The 19864-nt window shown below is 34.6% G+C and overlaps 1 pseudogene; it reads right to left on the bottom strand.

Moving 5' to 3' along the window:
- Window positions 1-19639, bottom strand: part of LOC149250059 (scarecrow-like protein 14) — a 33685-nt pseudogene extending 14046 nt beyond the window's left edge.
- Between the last annotated feature and the right edge of the window lie 225 nt (window positions 19640-19864).

Consider the following 19864-nt stretch of genomic DNA (forward strand, 5'->3'; position numbering starts at 1 on the left):
CCATTTGTTGAGGTTTGTGAATAAAAGGGGCATCAAATGGGAGGAGGAAGAGCTTCTTCTACTTCCTCCAAGTTTGTATGCTTGAAGTGAATAAAAAAAATTTGCATCTGTATATATCCATAAATCATTGTTATTTCTCCTTTGGTTTCCAATTGAGTTGTATATGTATTTATTTTAATTTCAGAGTTCGTTGTGAACATTCTTGGAATGTTATATGAACGTTAAACTTGGCTTTGAGATGTGGTTATTTATGAGTGTCCCATTTACTGTTTCCCTTCAAATTATTTTCACAATGCCTCTATTTTTGTAGGCAATGACTCGTTCTTTCGATTAGAACTCAAATCATTAACTTGAGTAAGGTTGAATGCTTGACAGGGACAGGTGGGAGGATAACATTCCCTAATTTGGGAGATGAGTCAATACCAAGGAGAATCAAGTTTGTAGAGGGTGAGTCACTTCACCTTCTCTAAAGTTCGAAAATATAGTTTTTTAAGAGTGCTATGAAATCATTTTAATAGCGCCTATAGGGTTTTAAAAGAGCATTATGAAATCATCTCTTAATGCCTATAGTTTTTCTATTAAGAGTTTAATAAAATGAATTTATGGCTTACATTCGCCTAAGGATCCTTTCGGTCTATCCATTGTTATCATTACCTTCTTCCACATTCTACATTAACTTAACATGGGAGTTGACAATCTATCTAAAGAAGCCCTTGCCTTTCCCACTAGTACTATTGGGTATTATTGTAGCAGCTGCAACACCCTCCAAAATTTTGGCCTACATCCAATTTTGGTGCCTTCCCTGGGTTTTTCTTTGATGTTTACAAGAACTCGGTCTCATCCCATGACCTCATGTTGAGTTTTTTCACCCTCCTCGCTTGACCATTCAACGAACATCTTTTTGCATTTTGGTCACAATGTCATGCTTGCAATCATGTTCTGGCCATGCACAAGGTCTTCCTTCATTTGTACAAGTTGTGTCGCTATGTAAACATTCGTTGCACTCACACATGAAGTTGAATACATAGTCGCACAAGCATCATCGTGGTCATTCAACGATCTATCACAAGTTTCGCATTTGGCGCTCGCACCATCGATTAGTCTCACTGAGTATATGTTGTCTTATTGGTTTGAGGCATCTTGTCGTTGAGCCATGTTGAGTGTGTGTTCACAAGGTCGCATATGTACAAAGTCACTCATTCACACACTTGGTCATTTTGTTGAAACTTTTTCGACTAGACCGTTCTCTAACAACCAAAAATTTGCTCATAAGCATTGCACAGTTTAAGCTCTCAGTTATTATGTACTACTACCCAGAATTGCATAGAGCTTGAGGTTGCCGCCCGGGCAATCTACATAGTGCAAACCTAGAATCGACTCGATCGACTGTCACCCAGAACAATGAAAAATTTCCTAGCAAGATATTCCAATCTACGCTACCCGCAAGCACATCAACCAAGCCTCTAGATGGTCAACTAGAGAGTTTGACTGGGAAATGACCCCAGGATTCACTCCCCAAAAAATTGTGCAAAAGTTACAAAGCATGCATGCTCCAATGACTGAAGAAATTACATAGAAATGCAGGACAAAAACCCTATGTTGGTCACTGTCTCCCTCAAAAAATTGCGCAGTTTTTCAAGCCAGTCACCTTGTTAGCCAACCTATTTCTCACCTAGAATACTATACAGTTTGCATGAGTAGCCTCTCAGCCACCCAATATCGTACTCATCTTAGAAACTGCGATGGGATGTTCAACAGGTCAGCCTCCAAGCAATTACGCAGTTTTTTCCAGTAGAACTCCCGCAACCCATTGCTAACTCCCTGAAAAAATGCACATTTTTCCCGGCAAGCCCCCTACAACTCACTGCCAACTCCCCAAACAAATTGTGTAGTTTTTGTTGCCAAGCCCCTCTGCAGCCTTCACTTCTTCCTCCAAAAAATTGCGTAGATCTGCCTGCTAGCCGAGCTAGATCCCGCAAAAAGTCATTGCTAATCCAAATTTTCCATCTCAGTCTCCCAATGACTTCTACGCAATTTTCACCGGCAGTGCTCGAGCCCGCATGCCAGCTTGAAATATGCCTTGCGTAGTTTCATAACCTTGTCCTCTCTCCCAGTCACCTGCATCCAAAAGCTAATGAAAATGAATCATGGTAGACTAGGATGCTTATGGATTTGATGTCATATCACCATGAGTGATTGCAAATACAGGTACATGAATAAGACATGAAGCAACGATGGACAGGAGGAACAAGGAGAGCACATGCAAGGATATTTTTTCTCGAACGAATGAACAGATGATGCATGAGAGGAGATTTTTTCACAAAGAGATGAACATGCGAAGGATTCCAAAGTACAACCGAGCGAGCAACGTGCACATACAACATCAAGGTCATCGAGGAATCTGCACGCCTTGCCATGCGGAGGTGAAGCTATGATACACCAAGAGCACATTCATCACTCACTAGCACTGCATCTCAGCATGGACACCAACAACATGAACATACCAGTACTGTCGTGTTGAATCGTGTCACGAGTCATGTCGACCACATCACTATTGTGGGCCATACTATTGTAAATCAATGTAATGTAATGTGGAAGTCCAAGAGAACCACATGTAATATGAAGAGTCATGTAATGTTCAAGATTCAAATAAGTCAAACAGTCATGAGGGAAGTCGAACAATCATAAGGGCCATTTTTACCCTTGTCTATAAATACCCCTCATTTGTACATGGAAAATACTTTTCACCTTGGCTCCTCCCACATAGCCTTGAGAGTCTATAATCTTTTTTTTTCAGGAGTGAGAAGTGGCTCCAACACCCTACCTACGGGGTTAGTGATGTATGGTGTACTGATGTGTTTTGGAACTTTCGCTTAATTCAAAATCCTATTAAGAGGCCAACACGTTTTTACACATGTATTGTAGTTGTTGTAAGACTAATATTGGAACAATTCTAATGCATGTTGCTTTAACCAATGTTAAAATAGTTGAACTCTTTTGGTTTTTCTAATACATATGTTTATGAAAATGTGCTATATAAGTTTTTGATGTTTTCCTGCCCGTGTGGGCTCCCTCACCGACATCAAACATAACCTTTCCCATAAACTTGTTATAATGACTGTCACACTCATGTGGACTACCCTGTTGAGTGTTGTATGTGCTATTCCTTCTTGTGTGTGTGATTTTCGCATCTGTGTGGACTACTCCACTGGAAGCTGTGCATGTCCTATCATGTTATGTGTCTAACAGAGTTGGGACTCTTCCCGTTCGACTGGAGACTCACTTCCACCCTCTCCCTCTATGGTGAAAGATCCTTGACACAGGTAACACTAGCACTCACCGGACACACGAACCTCAATGTTTGAAGACAAAGAAGACCACTCTCACATGCTAACAAGCAAGAGCTAAGGCATGTATTTAAGATAATGGCAACCGGTCCATCATACCAGATGAGACTCCTACACCAAATGGTGTGAGCTCTAGTTGGGACTTCATACAAGGGAGATCCCATGAACGTTGGTGGGTCCAACAACTTCAACAGGTAATATTAGTATGATGATGGTGTTGAGAGTCCATGGAGACAATTGTACCCTTATAATTCCTTTTTTTGGGATTTTCTATAATGGCTTTTAGACATATGATGTGAAATTAGACTTTTGCTACTCTTTTTTTTTAGGATGTAATGGGTTTTGCTCTATCAATTTATAAGGGTTTTGATATTTTGATTTTGTTGACACTGATGTGCTATGTACTCATGAAAATTTGACTGTACATATATATATATATATATATATATATATATATATATATATATATATATATATATATATATATATATATATATATATATATATATATATATATATATATATATGTTATGAAACCAACTCACAAAAAGATAGAAAAGATATATCAACGCCTTAGAATTCAGCCTCTTTGAGGAGGCAACCTCCTTTACATTACACACATGAATGATTCTTTGATGATTCAAATGAAAAAACCTCCTTTCTATATATAGGAGTCCAAGGAGTCACAATATAACCCAGCCGACCTAACAATAATAATATAAAGGCACAAAAATAACAATAGAGGGATTATATGGGGCACAGTAATAACAATATGGGGACAGTAGGGACACAACAATATTAATAAGGGATACAACTACAATAGTAATGGGGTAATCACTAGTATTATAGGGACCTAACATGGCCCTCTCCTTCAAAAAAGTGTTGTCCTCAATGCTTGAGTAGTTCTAGATGCTTATGTATAAAATTCTCATTCTCTCATGTGGAATCTTCAACTAATAAGTTATTCCACTTGATGAGATACTCCAATATTGATCAATTTCATAACTTTCGTGTTCTTGTTTCTGTGACTGCTTCCGGTTAAAATATAATTTTTCCTTCCTCGTCAAGTTCTAGCAATATTGTTTGAACTGGTAGCTTGTCACCTATAACCTTCTTTAAACATGAAACATGGAAAACGGGGTGCACTCGAGAAGCTGAAGGAAGCTCCAATTTGTATGCCATAGTACCAATCTTTTACAACACCTTGTACGAACCATAATACTTTGGTGATAATTAATTATTCTTCTTAGCTTGCTTGAGGGACATTTTTTTATATGGTTGTAGCCGTAGGAATACCCAATCACCTACATCAAAACTTCTTTCGCTGTGATGTTGATCTGCCTGTTGTTTCATTCTATTATGCACCAACACGAGGTTATCCTTTAAGAGTTGGAGGACTTGTTGTTGATGCTCGATGTGATGTTCCACTGCTTGAACCTTAGAATTTTCTCTTAAATATGATGTGACAGATGGTGGCTGATATCCATAAAGTGCCATAAATGGGGTCATTTTTGTTGTTGCATGGAAGGAAGTGTTATACCACCATTCAGCCAGAGGCAACCATTTGACCCATTGTGTCTGTTTATCAGATACAAAGCAATGAAGATATCCTTCCAAACATTTGTTTACTATCTCAGTTTGCCCATCATATTGAGGATGATAATATGAGCTATGAGCTAACTGAGTACCAAGACAAGAAAATAATTATGTCCAAAAATTTCTAGTGAAAATGGGATCTCTGTCACTTACAATAATCTTTGGGTTTCCATGTAGCTTTTGAATTGTTTCCATAAATGCAGTAGAAACTGTACTAGCTTTAAATGGATGTGATAATGCACAAAAGTGTGCATACCTCATAAGTCTGTCAACTACCACCATGATGACACTCTTTCTCTCAAACTTGGGTAAACCTGTGATAAAATCCATTGAAACCTCCTCCCAACGTTGGCTTGGAATGGATAAAGGTTGTAATAGACTCGAGGTCTTAATTGTTTCAACTTTATTTTGTTGGCAAACCAAACATTCCACCACAAACTTTTGAATATCCGATTTAAGGCCATCCCGAAAAAATTCCTTCTTAACCATGTGGTAAGTTTTTAAAAATATTGAGTGCCCTCCTAAGGGATAAGTGTGCAATTCTATAAGAATCTTTTGTTTGAGTTGGGAATTGTTACAGAGGTATAAGCGATCTTTGTACCATAATGAATCATTTTGCTAGCTAAATGTATCAGATGTACTAGAATCTTGTTGTAACTTTCGAATAAGTGCCCAAACTTCTTCATTATTCTTCCATTCCTCCCTTGCTTCGTTTATCCAATCTGGTTGGATAATAGAAATGGCACACAACAATGCTTTCATATCCTCATCCTTTCTTGAGAGTGCATCTGCCACCACATTTTGCTTCCCTTTTTTGTAGATGGTTTCAAATTCGTAACCCAACATCTTTGTGACCCACTTTTTTTTCTCTTCAAAGGATAATCTTTGTTCTAAAATGTATTTAAGGCTATCATGATCCATTTTTACCTTGAAGTTTCTTCCCATTAGGTATGGTCGCCATTTCTTAAGTGCATGTAGTATTGCCGACATTTCCTTCTCATAAATAGCTTTGTGTAAAAACTTTCCCTTGATTGAACGAATTTTAAAAGAAATGGGTCTTTCATCTTGCATTAAAACAACACCAATTCCATTTCTTGAAGCATCACATTCCACAATAAATATTTTTGTGAAGTCCAGTGTAGCTAAGACCGGTGCTTGGAAAATTTCCTCTTTAAGATGTTCGAAGGCCTTTGTTGCTTCTAGAGTCCATGAAAATGCATCTTTCTTCAATAATGTTGTTAGAGGTGCTGTTATTCTCCCATAATTATTAACAAACTTGCGATAATACCATGTGAACCCGAGAAATCCTTGCAAATGCTTTATGGATGTGGGCATTTTCCATTCCTTAATGGCTTTAAGTTTGCTAGGGTCTACCTTAACTCCTTCATGAGATACAATATGACCCAGATATTCCACCTCTTGTACTCCAAAGAAATATTTGGATCTTTTTGCATATAATTGTTTCTCCTCCAATAGTTGTAGCGCTCTATCAAAATGTTCAACATGATCCTTCCAAAACTTGTTGTAGATTAGTATATCATCAAAAAATACTAACACAAATTTTCTAAGGAAGGGTTTGAAAATGGAATTCATCGAACCTTGAAATGTAGAAGGTGCATTGGTAAGGCAAAGGCATGACCAAAAATTCATAATTACCCTCATGAGTTCTAAATTCTACTTTCGGAATGTCTTTAGTCTTCATTCTGATTTGATGATATCCTGAACAAAGATCCAACTTGGTGAAGTAAATTGATCCATGTAATTCATCCAGTAATTCACCAATGACAGGAATGGGAAACTTATCTTTAATAGTGAGCTTCTTTAACTCCCTATAATTTGGACACATGCACCATGATGCATCCTTCTTATGCACCAATACTATTGGAGCAGAGAAAGAACTTTGACTAGTTGAATTATACCAGCCTCTAGCATTTCCGCAACCATACGTTCAATTTCACTCTTTTGGGCATAGGGATGTCTGTACGGCCTGATGTTTGGAGGAACACTTCTTGGAATAAGATGAATAGCATGATCATGATCACAAATAGGTGGGAGACCTTTGGGAGTCTCAAATACCTTGGAATGATTTTCCAAGACTTTTTGGAGATCTGGAGAAATAGATGATTTCTATGTGGAAACATCTAGTGAACATAATTGTCCAATTACACCTCTTTGTTCCTTTTTTAGAAGCTTTGTCATACTGTTAGAACTGATTATCTTTCCGGGTTTCCCTGCAATACCTCTTAATTCAACTTCCTTTCCTTTCGTAGAAAATTTCATGAAAAGTTCTTGAAATTAAAAGCTATTGTACCCAAGGATTGTAGCCATTAGACTCCTAGTACAACATCAGCACCTCCCATTGGAATGGAAAGCATTGGGCTAGTCAATACATATTCCCCCATGGATAGCTTGATATTATCGCACTTTCCAGAGCAATTTATCCTTCCTCCATTTTCAACCATCACTTGACACTCTGGTGCTGGATATAGGAAGCAATTCAATTCTTTTGCTATCTTACAATGAATAAAATTGTGGGTACTTCCTAAATCAATCAACACTATTACCTTTTTCTTCTTGATTTCTCCTTCTATCTTGATGGTTTGAGGAGTGGTAATTCCAGCTAATGCATTACAAGATATGGTCAGATTCATTTCTTCTTTATCTATGCTTTGTTCATGGACTATATCCTCTTCTTTTGACCTTTCTTGCTCCTTTTCATCTTCCTCTTCACAATCTATGTAGAATAATTTCTTCTCAGCACACTTATGCCCTTTAGTGTATTTGCTATCACAACTGTAACAAAGCCCTTTTACTCTTTTGTCTTCCAATTGTTGTGGTGTCAACCTTATAGGTTGTGGAAGACTAGGGGCGACAACACTTTTATCTTTATAGTTGTGAGTGGTATGCTTCTTGGTTGCCATAATTTTGCTTTGCATTTTTCTTGCTAACCTAAATGCCTTCTCTAATGAATCAGGTTCCCAAAAGCGAACATCATGTTGGATATTATCCTTTAAAGTCCCTATGAACACATCAATACTATGCTCCTCTGGAATATTTTTTACCCTTATGTTCAATTTTTGGAACTCCTCAATGTGCTCCATTATTGAACCCTTTTGTTTGAGACTTCTCAATTGGTTAAAAAAAGTGTTGCTTTTTGTATCCTCATAATGTGCTGTCAATTCTTCCGTAAAAATTGCCCAAGTGATAATTTGTTTATTAGAGCAAAGCCATTGATACCATACAAAATGATTTGGTTCCAAATATAAAGTTGCAATACATACCTTTTGTGTGTTTTTCACATTATTGAGATCGAAAAATTGCTCCATCTGTAATATCCATGTTGCGGGATCCTTGCCATCAAACTTCCTCGTATCTATTTTTGGAATATGGTGGGTCTTTGATCCATCATTAGAGTCTATGAAATCATGATTAACATTTATTTTGTTCGCATCATGAGTTTTCTTTACTACCCTTTCACCATTAGTAAGTATTTCTTGTAGAAAATTTGTCAAATCTGTCTTCAAATCTGCCATGCCTGTCTTCAAATTTGTCTTCAAATCTATCTTCAAATCCTCCATCTTAGCTTCCACACCATTCATCTTAGCTTCCACGCCCTTTATATTAGATTCCACGCCATTTATCTTAGCTTCTGTTAGCTTTTATGAGAGTGACATTTGTTGCACTCGGTATTTTAATTTTGATATATCATGTAGAATTTTTTCCTCTTCTTCATGAGTCATGCTAAAGCTTTTAGGTTGCTTACTAGGTGTTTGCATTTTATTTCCTCGGGGCATCAGTTACCGATAATAACGCTCTATTATTCCCTTTGAATTCCTTCAAAATAATTTTTCAAACCAAGTTTAAGAAAAAATTTAAAAAAAATCTACAAACCTTTTTTCACTTTGGAGGAGCTCGATATTTCCTCTGTTGTATCTCTGTAATTTCATATCATCCAGTTCTAAAATTGTAACCTATAGTAGCCCTCTATTTCCTCTTTCCAATGCCACCAGTCTGATCCAAATTAGATTCTCCAAGGAAGGTTTATGCCAAATCCCCCACAGTGACCTGATTAAGACTAGTTCAGTAGAGCGAATTTGTATGACATGCCACATGTCCCTGTTTTGACCTTTGGCTCTGAAAAATATATACAAGAAATTAAAGTCTGTCCTATTTCTGTAACTTCTGATGAAATTTCAATCCAATGCTCAGAGAGAAAGTTATGACGATTTTCCCGGGGTCACCTGTTTGGAATGTAATTCAGGAGTCTGCAAAAAGACCAACTTTCTTAGATCATATCTCCACAAATATAGCACGAAAAGCTCTGAAATTTGGACCTAAGATTTAGTGTGATTTCGTCTCAAATGGGTTTTTTTCGCTTCTAAAACGTCACATAAAAAAAGTTATAGTGAAAATGCCACGATGACCTATTTGGAGCAGCGAAACCCTAGAATCCAAAGCTCTCATACCAAATGTTGTGAAACCAGCTCATAAAAAGATAGAAAAAATAGATCAACGCCTTAGAATTCAGCCTCTTTGAGGGGGCAACCTCCTTTACATTACAAAAATGAATGATTCTTTGATGATTCAAATGACAAAACCTCCTTTCTATATATAGGAGTCTAAGGAGTCATAATATAACCCAGCCAACCTAACAATAATAATATAAAGGCACAAAAATAACAATATGGGGACAATAGGGGCACAACAATATTAATAAGGGATACAACTACAATAGTAATGGGGTAATCACTAGTATTATAGGGACCTAAATATATATATATGTGTGTGTGTGTGTGTGTGTGTTCTCTTTTTAATATATGCATTTTTCTTCTTGGAAAAATTGTATCCTGCAATATTAAGAGTGTGAAGTTCTGACAAAGCTACCAATGCATGAATAGATAGTTCACACACATTAAAATCAATGTTATGCACAATTTCAACATCTGCTTTCTACTCCTTTAAGTTCATAAGTTCTTCCCCATCCCTTCATGAAGATGCCTCTATTTATTCTTTATCATTATTTTCCAAGATGAACAACTTTGGTTTTTTTGTCTTTTGTTTTGTTTTGTTTTTCTTTTTGTTTTTCGTTTGTTTTTTGTTGTTTTTTGACCATTTGTTGTTATAACCAAATCATGGTCATTTTTTTGTTCTTTTATCCATTTGTTTCTATTATATTCAAGTAGGTAGATGTATGCTTGTCTTATGAACCCCAAAACGATCTCTATTTTCTACATATGTTCCAATGGTAGACTTGTGTATATCCCTATTATTGGCTTGAATATGACTTAAAATTGCATAAATTCCATAATAATTCTAGAATGTTTTAATAAAATATCACATTTAATGTCTTCTTTAATCCACCCATGTAATCTTCCAATATATGTGCATCACTTATGTTATCCACCATTGTGGCCAATGCCCAAAATTTTGAATTATAATTTTCAATATCACCTTGGTGCTTGATTCTTGTATTGACTAAAGTAGTTATGTTTCCACACGTTTCGATATTGTGCTTCTAAGTCTCTTGTAAATAAACCCCAAGTATAATGATAAGAATGGGTCTTCCTTTTAACTACCTATTAATACCATTGATATGGTTATGTCTCAAAGCACAAAGTTGTTAAGAAACTCCTTTGCTTGTAATCCATAATATTATGCAATCTAAAGTATTAATCCATTTCGTTCACCCATGTAAAAACCTTTGTTCCATAAAACTTCTTTAATTCAACCATGGGAAAGTTGACACCCTTAGGAAACCATCCAAAATTAGCTACAATATTAGATTTAAATCCACATAACAAATGCTCATTATTAAAATATTTTTTAACATGAATACTTCCTTTAATTTCATGAATCCCTTTAGTTACATTATCAATTTTAGGGAGCCTTCCATATAGGGCTTGTATGAGCTTGGTTGACAACTTTTGTTCCATCTATTCCAACTACTCATTCATCTCCTTTTACATTTGTTCTTGATTTTCATCAATCTTCAATTCCATGGAATTTTACAATTTTTTCATCTTTTGATTTGTATCCCCTTTAACTAATTCGTACATATAGGACAATTCAACCTTTCTTAACCTAGTATTTCCTATTTCCTTAAATTGCATCTCCAATCTAAATACTTGGTTCTACATCTCCTCAAATTTTTCATGAATCATGGTTGAGATCTCTCGAGGTTTTCTTGGTGTAGTAATTTTTGGAATACCTTTTTCCATATGGGATAGTAATAATATTCCTTCTTTTTCTCTTTATAACAATATAAAAAAAGAAATCTTACAATAAAAACTTATGTTGATGGAATGATACATATCTCATTTAAAACCTTAATTGGATATTGTTATGAATTAACCTTTCTCGATGTATCTATGAAAATTCAACCTTTATAAGTATTTTTTCTCATAGTAATATGATATATATTCTTTACAGCTCCGTAGATCCAAACACAATTTAAAGTGCCAAGTGAAAGTCATGAAAATTTCCCCAAATTTTTAAAATTTTTCCCTTTCCAAATAACGAACTTGTATGGAATGTCACATGTTCAATATTTTAGATATGATTTTGAAAATTTCCAAATAAAACAACATGGTATGTCTTATTTCCAACGGAAGTATTGGCACTCAATTTGGAATTTCTTTGTTTCAGATATGACAGTTCTACTTAGAACATGTAATATCCCTATAAGTTAGATACGTGTGGGCATTTTACGATTCTTTTTGGAATATTATTATTATTTACCATGTTTAATGAATCAATAATTCATTAGATTTCAAACGGTTTTGAACTTACCTTATTATCCATTTCAACCTTCCAGGCAAAAAGAAAGGAAAAAAAATAAAATTAATTAAAAGTAAATAAATAAAGGGAATTGGGATATTTGTATGTAGTACATAAAATATAATATTGTTGTTAATTACCATATTTAAGGTTTAACGAAAATCGTTAAAATGATGAACAATTCATGTAGTTGTCTAACGAGGCGGAGGAATTGCTTGGACTGTCAAAAGTGGCTGGAATCCCGGTAAAAAAAATTCAAAAAATTTCGTAGAGGCAATGTTTGAATAATGTTTTTGATGGTGAAAATGGGTTCAGCACCACAAAAACGTCTAACACACCTAAAATTCTGAAGTTTCACAACTATAACTTGATTTACAAAAATCCTTGCCAGATTTTCTTTAAATATGACCAAAATTTCCATAACTTTATAGACAACTCCTCCGCCTCGTTCTACCCGTGAATTTGTTGGTAACTATATGTGAAGTTATCTTTCTCTATGGAAAAGGAAAACAAGAAAGGAAGTTTCATGTAGGGCGCAGATAGCAAGTGGCTAGGATTTGAGATTGGTGAGATGTCTATCAATGTCCTCTACCCATTTCTTATTGGGTCATTTTCTTGGTTGCCGCTATGCTCTGCAACTAAGCATACATTCTCTCTTATCGTCCATATATCGATTCAATGGTGGATATAATTTAGTTTATTACAACCTACACCATGTATATATTTATATATATTCGTCAAACAGGTTAATTATGATGCAGGGTAAGGATCAATTCTTTTTTCTGTACAAGGTTGATAGAGTTATGCCTTTTTTATTTCGGCTTCAACGAAGTAACCCAGTACTCAGAAGTGAGGGCAGAAGGAAAAGGGATCTTCGTGCATCCATGAGAGGATAAGAGAGTCGAACTTGAGAACACGGAGGAAAAGTGATGGATACAAAATGCCTTTGGAGACGATGACAGGAAGAAGGCTTATGTTTAGTCGGTCGCATGGTAGATCACCAATGTCATGCAAGGTGCCATTAGTTGGAATGTCTCATAGCAAAGAACACACCTGCAACGGGTGGAGGCACAACGTTTACTTACAGTCTCGCTATGCCATCATCTCCTTGGATTAGAAATTTCGGTCCCAAGTGAGTATATTTTCTCTCAAAAATACGGTTGGGCAGGTTCTCTTGCCTTTTATGCACTTGAATTTATTTTTGGTGCTTCCTTCTCTTGTTATATTTTTCACACTTGTTATTTCCTTTTGGTGTTTCCTATTTAAATCCTATTTGTATAATATGGCATTGACCATTTATGAGATGTTGTGTGAGAAAGTTGGCCTTAATATTTATGCCTTGATTACTAAGATAAGACCATGGATAATTTTTCCCTCCCAAATGTTTGCATTGACAATGGGGTATTAGGTATATGGAGAAAGGGCTCACGTCAAGTGACATGCAAAAAAAATATCTTTGTTTATTTTATTTAGAAGGAATGTGCATTTATATTTCTTGAAAAAGAATATGTGTTGAGGTATGTGTATGTATGTTATTGTTCTTGAAAATATTAAAAGGGTATTTTGTATAAAAGACAAGTAACCCTTCCTTTCAACTATATTTTATATTTCAGATAAAAGATATGTAAACATGACATTTTTGAAAGAAAATTGCACATCAAGAAATTCAAGAAATCATATTAATTTCTTGAAACAAATTCTTTGATAAAAAAATAAAGAAATCATATTAGTTTATTGAAAGAAAAAATCACAATAGAAGATAAAGAAATCATATCATTTTATTGAAAATATTGCAGGGATCATGCGTGAAAAGATAGGGATTCCATATTGTACTTTCTTGAAACAAAATATCATGTATATGCATGCATAAATATTAGCTAGTGAGTTAGCTTTATTTTTGGAAAATAAGCAAATGTTTGCATGCAAAGAAATAGTTGTTGTGCATTTAATTTCTTGGAAGTGAAAATATAAGTTTGCATGTAAGAGAAATATCTAATGTGCATTTAAGTTCTTGAAAATAATACATGAAACCTTGTATACAAGAATATAAAGAATCCATCAAAAAAAAATGCATGTAAAGTATGTTATGAAAGGACAAAGAAACTAAGATATTTCATTTAAAAGATTACCAGGGATATTTACATGATGCCTATGCATTATATTTCTAAAGATAAACTTAGACTCATAAAGAGAATATGTGCTTATGTGCATAGGAATAATATCTATTATATTTGATCTATTGGAAACGAATATGTGAATTTACATACATCAAAGGCTCGAGTCATGTGGAAAGTGATAAGTAACTTTCTTGAGAAAGATTTCAAATAAAGCCTATGCATAAAAGATAATTGTTTGTACTATTTGATATGGATTTGTTATTTATGCTATTTATTGAGGAAATATTGCATATGTATGAGAGATGTAAAATGATAGAAAAAGATTTTGTGTTTGCATACATAATAGCTAGTGAGTTAGCTATATTTTGGAAAATGAATAATTAGTGTGTTAAATTCCTTGGAAAATAAATATATATCTGTATGCAAGGAAAAAAAAATATTGTTGTGTTAGAAATTTAAAAAAAAAAAAAAAGAGAAGAGAAAACATGTCCTTGTGTGCATTATTGTATTAGATTCTTGGAAAGGAGAACTTGTAATCACATTGCTATGTTATGTTAAGCTTCATTTTGGAATATTCTTATAGAAACATATGCACTTGCATGCATGGAAAATTTCTTGAGGAAACGAAGGTGCAATCACATAATATTTATTGTGTTAGACTTCTTTTAGGGAAAAATAATATGCATTTGCATGCATAAAAGGATTAGCTATCTTATTAGCTTTCTTTTGGGAGAAGATTATGTGTAGTTATTGGATAAGATGGAAATGTTTGCATGCATGAAAGAATGGACGTTATACATTTGATCTCTTGGAAAATAAATGTGCTTTTCCATTCAAGATTTAGTTAGCTTCCTTTTGAAGGAAATATATGCTTCACATGCACGAGGAAAAAGTTATCATGTTATTTTTTGTTGGAGAGTTCAGGTAGTTGCATGTAATAAATTATAACTATTATGTAGCTTTTCTTGAAACAGAGATTTTATTTTCATGTAGAATAGTCATTGTGAATAGTTCTCCTGTTGAAATATGTTTTTTTGGAAAAGAACGGGCATTTGCATGTATAAGAATATAATCTATTGTATTAATTCTTCTGGAAAAGAAAGAATAATAGTATGCACAAAGAAAATAGTTTGAGGGGCTAGTTCCTTTTTAATAAAGTTATACAATGATATGTACAAGATCATAGCTAATACTCTAGTCTCCTCTGAAAGAATAAGGACAGTTGTAATGGTTTTTCTTTGGAGAAGAATGTGGACTCATGTGTGAAGGGAATAACAACTAAAGTGACATTCATCTATCAATGTGCTTGATAGTTGTTGGGCGATTTAGTTGTCTGCTAAATCCCTGTCATTTAATTTGTCAATCCGGGGTATCGTAAACTTAGAAGTAAACCAAAATATATGGGACCTTAGATGAAACAGGTGTAGGAATTTTGTTTAGAATGGAAATGCATATTACAAATCTAAACTATTAGATCTATTTTATGAAAGCATAAAAAATGTTTGATCAATGGAATTATTTTACTTTAGAAGATAGAGAAGAGGCTCTTGTTCAAGAGTCCTGATTGTCCTTCTACAATCTTCCTATAATAACATTACCAAACACCTAAGAAAGCAAGAAAGAAAGCATATGAATGAAATCAAGTAAATATTGTTTTCAATTCAATTCTTAGCTTATGGAGAAGAGTCTCCTAACTTAGGAGGACTTGATTGCCCTTCTCACATAAAAACTATATACTGAAAGGGAATCAATATTCACATAAATGTAATCTAGGAAAGCATATGAGAAAGTAAATCTTATTTCAATTTAATCTATCTCATGGAGAAGAGACTCCTAACTTAGGAGTTTCTGGTTGTCCTTCTCACATCAAAACTAGCTACTGAAAGGAGATCAACCTTCACACAACAAAACATGGCCATAAAATGAATTCATATTGAAATTATCTACAAGTATTTACAACAAAGAAATAAGATGAATATCATAATTAAAATTAGTATATTCACAACATTACTTTACAACAAAGTGTACTTATCTCAATATGGGGATCCTTCCATTCCTCAATGAGCACACATAAAAAAACTATCAGACCTTAAGAATCAAACAACACTCATAACTCATGATTTGGAGAAAGTGGTATTATTCATGCTGAATGAACAGAAATCTAATGCTAATGAATAACTGATAATTGTTTCCTCTCCCTCCTTTTTTTTTTTGAAGGATGCTCCTCTTATTTATACATGAATTAGGGATATTTACTCAATAAATGTAGATCCCTTAAATATCTACTAGACCCATACTTGTCTCAACTTATCCCTAAATACTAGATACAAATCCCATGACACATCAAAATCTCCATGATCTTTCTCCTTGGAATATGGTCCGCCTCTTGAGTTGAAATTCGAATTTGATCTTGGGAGGCGACATAAGGGTGCCTTGGAAACTTCCAAATGATCTACACATGTCATCAAACTCAAGCCACTTTTAGGTATAAGAAAATACATGTTATTTCTCTAAATTTTAATCATAAATTCACTCTAAATACATGAAATTAATAACTTTGGAAAATGAAAATATAAACTCAGATGGTAATGGAAATATAGGGTTACGTAATGATAATATGATGAAATGAGGTGACAAAATGAGGATAAAGGTGAAAATGGAGTGAAAATTGATGTTAATTTGGGGGCCCAACATACCCCCCAACTTAAGTTATTGCATGTCCTCATGCAATCTATTACATTGATCATGATTTGATCTTGTGAATTGTCTTGCTTTTATATGAACTTTGGCTGATATCGATTTTTTTTAACTTCACATAATTTTCTTTTTGACAACGTTGTTCCTTTTTGCAACGTCTTCTCTCTGAAAAACATTTGATTGCAACATATTATTTTGGTTGGTTCTTGTGTGACAACCAAAATTTGTTTAGTATTGGTTCTTGTGTAACAATACTTTCATTGTTTTTGTGTTGCATCAAAAGACTTTGAAAACATTTAATCAACCATTCTTTCTTGGATCATTATTTGTAAAACATGTAACATTTGAATCATAATGCAATAGTAGATGTTTGGAAAAAGTATGTTGGTTAGGATGATATGTGTAGAAAGGACATATATGACATACGGAAGGCGATAATGGTGTATGGATGTGAATATGAACATGGTGAAACATTTTCCAAAAATTATAATTTTAGTATTAAAGGAATTGTATGATAAAAAGATAGAAAAGAACATACCTTTACTTACCTAAGTGGACAAATTCTGTATATGTAGAAAAGTGTAGCTTCTGCTATTGAATCATGGAATGAAGAATACAAGAATGTGATCTGTGTCTTGGTTACATATATGATGGATGAAGTTGCAACTGTGGATTCTTTATTACTACTACTAAACCTGTTCCAAAGTATAAAATAATCCGCTCCTGAATCATATAGTCTTCATCTCGTCCCATATCGTGGCACAATTCTTTCCATGTGAATGAATGTGTCGATGTCGAACATGGAAAGAAGTCATTGGATTACCGATCATTGATGAATGTCGTTAACCAATGCGAGGGAAACTCACCTTTAATGTCAATGAGTGCCAAGGTACCCAAGTACATCTTGCGAAGTGCGAATGAATGAGTTGATGTCGAGCCACTTGCAAGATCCAACAAACAAGAGACATTAATGTATTCCCATTGTTCATTAGCGAGAAGACTTGCCATTAGGGCATGCAAGCCTCAAGGTACTAATAATGACTCTAGTCTTTATCCTAGATAAGGTGCTGAGGTCGATGGGTCAAGACTTGTTGAAAGGTGGGCCTTAAGGAATCCCACATCAGTCAACGCGAGTTCGTACAAATGATTGGTAGGACTATAGATACAAGATGTTATGGTCAAACAGTTTTTATGGCAAGGAAAACAAGGCAATGTAGAGAGATGGATGGTTTATTCATGAGGCAAAAAGATGAACTGAAAGGTAGGCAAAAATGTATGCGACTCAGAAAAGTAGACATGTATGAAGTCATGATGGATAAGGCAATGAATCAATGGACTTTAACATGGATGACTAATGAGGCTTTGAAGGATAAGTGTGGGTAACATATCACAACGCAAAAGATTTATGTGTAGCGACAAATGTCACAACATTAGTTACTAACTCCTTCAAGCTTTCAATAATGAATGTGATTTCTTGAGATCACATGTGCATGAACTTGGATCTTCGTGTGCCTGTAAAAGCTTAGTACAAATCCTGCATGAAAACTTTAAGAGCTCTTTGAAAGATATAAAATGCAAGAATGAGTATGAATGCTTAGCAACCAAAATAAAATGAAATGAATTTTTTTACCTGTTGCCTTTGTGCGCTAGTTCTTAACTCCAACAAGACAAGTTAGCGTAAAATGTTTTCAGTTGTTATAAAATGTCCATTTGCAATTTGTTTTTTTTTTTTTAATTGGTTTTTTTATTTTTTATTTTTTTGAATTGTTTTAATATTTTTTTTAATTGCTTTGATTTTTTTTTATTTGTTTTTTTTTTTAATTGTTTTAATTTTATTTTTATTTCTAATTGTCTTGTTAAAATTAAAATTTTCTTTGGATTGTTATGAAAATAAAAATAAAATAAAATAAATGTTTTGCACTGTTTTGATTTTTTTTATTTTGAATTGTTTTAATAATTTTTTTTTTTGAATTAAAAACTTGAAAACTAATATTTGTTTTGTATAAAAAACTAGAAATAAATAAAACATAATTAAATCAAATCTAAAAAAATTGTTTTGCATTGTTTTGATTTTTTTTTTACTTTTTTTTTTAATTGTTTTCTAATTTTCATTATAGGAGTTCAAGACAACCTTGATAGTGGAGTTAACATGTGCACTCAGCGGGTAAGATTTAAAGCCAGCCATAGTCAGACGGGACCTCCACTTACCAAAAAGCTCATGCCTCTCTACTCTTTCATCACCTTCACAGGCAATAACATTCACCATATCACGTGCTAGGCAGTGCTGCTCCACGCTGACATGCTCTTTGCTATCCCTTGGCAGAGTTACATCCAAAGATTCAAACATAGCAGTGTAATAACTCAAAGTCTCCATGAACCTGGGAAAGAAAGGTGCAGTATTAGTGTTGGCTTCTTGCTCCACCAACGTTACCACATTTGGAGACAAGCTTTTGACCATTCTTAAAAGCCGATCTCGATGATTACTTGTATTCACACTCTCATCAGGCATATGATGGAGCTGCAAAGGAAAATTTACAGCCAAAGCTTCCCCATGCATTGTATGACCACAACACAGAACAATTATTGCCTTTAAAGAATCAAAAAGATACTCAAAACAAATTGGACAGTTGTGGCGCATTGAGTTCTCTACGCAGGGTTGGCCCTTCTGCAAACTAACCGTATAGAAACAACCACATTTCTGGCAATGGAAAAAAATTATCCCGTCCTCCTACCCTGCATATGCCACAATCATCACAATGATATTGTTGCTTTGAGATATCATCATCAAAGAACTTGCACGTTGAATAGAAATAATCCCCCATTTTAACACCACAGTTTTCGCAAATTTGCTTGACATTTTTCTGGGTCACAGAGAGAACAAATAACCCATTCAACTTTGTATCTTGGGAGCTCATGGCGCAACAAGGGGTCCTTTAAATGGCTCATGGATTCATTGTGACATTGCTTACAAGCATAGATCTCATTGCAACAAGGGGCCCAAATCCGACATCGTCTCCTGTAATGGGCGCAACCATGTTCCATCTTTCTAGTGTTCAGGCGATCCAGTGGGTTTTGCATAGCTTCAAAGACGACCCCGCCTTCCATGGTTTTCAGAGGAGAGGTGTTTGAGTTTGAGAAATGCAGAAGAGGAGAGGAGGAGGAACAATGTTGTCGATGCCTCCTTCCCCTTCTATTCTTTCGGGTTTACTCTTCACGACTCCTTGTGCTTCCAATGTATAGGTCCGAGCTGGAGATTGTGGAGTCCCACGGTGATCAGTACAAGTTAAATAAAAAATTCTTTGGTAGCCCTTGATGTATCCAACGAATTCT

This window comes from Pinus tabuliformis, chromosome 7 (assembly GCF_031772625.1).
Source record: "Pinus tabuliformis cultivar Carrire ecotype Pingquan chromosome 7, CPIR1, whole genome shotgun sequence".
Classification (NCBI taxonomy): domain Eukaryota; kingdom Viridiplantae; phylum Streptophyta; class Pinopsida; order Pinales; family Pinaceae; genus Pinus; species Pinus tabuliformis.